The following is a 2,571-nucleotide window of genomic DNA, read 5'->3' on the forward strand; positions in this document are numbered from 1 at the left end:
TAGACAAAAAGATAAAGTAATCCGTGTTTCCACGAGAAAGCACCGATTTGCTTCTCGTGGAGGAAAATTTTGCTTCCGCGAGAAGCATAGATGTGCTTCTTGAAAAAGAAAAAAAACACGCTTCCACAAGAAGCACAGATTTGCTTCTCGTGGAGACACATATCTACTTTCCCGAGAAGAATAGTTGTACTCCAAGAAAAATGTATGCTTACACAAGAAGCTCATATTTGCTTCCGCGAGAAGCATATATGTCCTTCTCAGCAAGGGAAAAAGGTTGTGCTTCTACAAGAAAGCACAAATTTGCTTCTCGTGGAATCAAAATTATACTTCCGTGGTAAGCACAATTGTGATTTTTGGAAAGCAAAAAAATATGAGCTTCCACGAGAAGGATTTTTTTTTCTGGTAGAGGCACAGATTTGCTTCAGCAAGAAGCACAGTTATGCTCCTCGAAAAAAACGGTGCTTCCACAAGACACATATTTGCTTCTCGTGGAAGCACAGATTCGCTTCCGCGAGAAGCAACGCTAGGAAAGGGAGAAAATGTGTGCTTCCACGAGAATTAGACACAGATTTGCTTCCTCGAGAAGTACATTTATGCTTCTCCAAAACAGAAAAAGTGAAGAAAATAAAGGTGCTTCTAGCTCGGGGTTTTTCTTCCTTTCTTCCGTCATTCGTTTCTTTTGTTGTCATTCTATATCATTTTGTTTTTATCTTTTTTTACCATTTTTTAGTTATTTAGGTTTCTGGTTTTCCCAGGTTTTCTCATGAATTCAAAGAAAGATCATGAATTTGAAATATATTTTCAAAATTAAAAGATATTCACAAAATATCTCTATGTCAACGGGTCTGAACCTTTCAGATCCGTGTGTGCTTTACAAATCTCTATGTCATCTCCTAGATGCAGCTACCACGTTCTATTTGGAGCTATTCCAAATAACTGTTCTACTATACGAATCCAGTTTACTACTCAGAATAATCTGGATTAGTGTCAAAGTTTGCATCGGCGTAACCCTTTACGACGAACTCTTTTACCACCTCCATAATCGAGAAAATTCCTTAGTCCACTAGTTACTAAGGATAACTTTGACCGTTGTCCTGTGATCCATTCCTGGATCACTCTTGTACCCCTTGACTGACTCATGGCAAGGCACACTTCAGGTGCGGTACACAGCATAGCATACTGTAGAGCCTACGTCTTAAGCATAGGGGACGACCTTCGTCCTTTCTCTCTATTCTGCCATGGTCGAGCTTTAAGTCTTAACTTCATACCTTACAACTCAGGCAAGAACTCCTTCTTTGACTGATCCATCTTGAACACCTTCAAGATCATGTAAAGGTATGTGCTCATTTGAAAATACTATTAAGTGTTTTGATCTATCCTTATAGATCTTGATGCTCAATGTTCAAGTAGCTTAATCCAGGCTTTCCATTGAAAAACACTTTCCAAATAACCCTATATGCTTTCCAGAAATTCTACGTCATTCCTGATCAACAATATGTTAAAACATATACTCATCAGAAATTCTATAGTGCTCCCACTCACTTCTTTGGAAATACAAGTTTCTCATAAACTTTGTATAAACCCAAAATCTTTGATCATCTCATCAAAGCATACATTCCAACTCCGAGATGCTTACTCCAGTCCTTAGAAGGATTGCTGGAGCTTTGCATACTTATTAGCATCTTTCAGGATTGACAAAACCTTCCGGTTGTATCACATACAACCTTTCCTCAAGAAAATCGTCGAGGAAACAATGTTTTGACATCCTATCTGCAAGATTTCATAAATAATGCAGTGACTGCTAATATAATTCCAACAGACTCTCAGCATCGCTACGAGTGAGAAAATCTCACCGTAGTCAACTCCTTGAACTTGTCAGAAAACATCTTAACGACAAGTCGAGCTTTCTTAATGGTGATATTTACCATCATTGTCCGTATTCCTTTTAAAATCCATTTGTACTCAACAGCCTTACGACCATCGAGCCGTTCTGCCAAAGTCTACACTTTGTTTTCATACATGGATCCTCTCTCGGATTATATGGCCTCAAGCCATTTATCGGAATCCAGGCCCACCATTGCTTCTCCATAGCTCGTAGGTTCATTGTTGTCTAGCAACATGACTTCCAAGACAGGATTACGTACCACTCTGAAGTAGTACGCATCCTTATCATCCCACGAGGTTTGGTAGTGACTTGATCTGAAGTTTCATGATCACTATCATAAGCTTCCACTTCAATTGGTGTAGGTGCCACAGGAACAACTTCCTGTGCCCTGCCATACACTAGTTGAAGAGATGGTTCAATAACCTCATCAAGTCTCCACCATCCTCCCACTCAATTCTTTCGAGAGAAACTTTTCCTCGAGAAAGGACCCGATTCTAGAAACAATCCCTTATTGCTTTCGAATCTGAGACAGGAGGTATACCCAACTGTTTTGGGTGTCCTATGAAGATGCATTTATCCGCTTTGGGTTCGAGCTTATCGTCCTGAAACTTTTCCACATAAGCGTCGCAGCCCCAAACTTTTAAGAAATGACAGCTTAGGTTTCTCTAAACCATAGTTCATACGGT

Source organism: Triticum urartu, chromosome 6 (genome assembly GCF_003073215.2).
Source record: "Triticum urartu cultivar G1812 chromosome 6, Tu2.1, whole genome shotgun sequence".
NCBI classification, from domain to species: domain Eukaryota; kingdom Viridiplantae; phylum Streptophyta; class Magnoliopsida; order Poales; family Poaceae; genus Triticum; species Triticum urartu.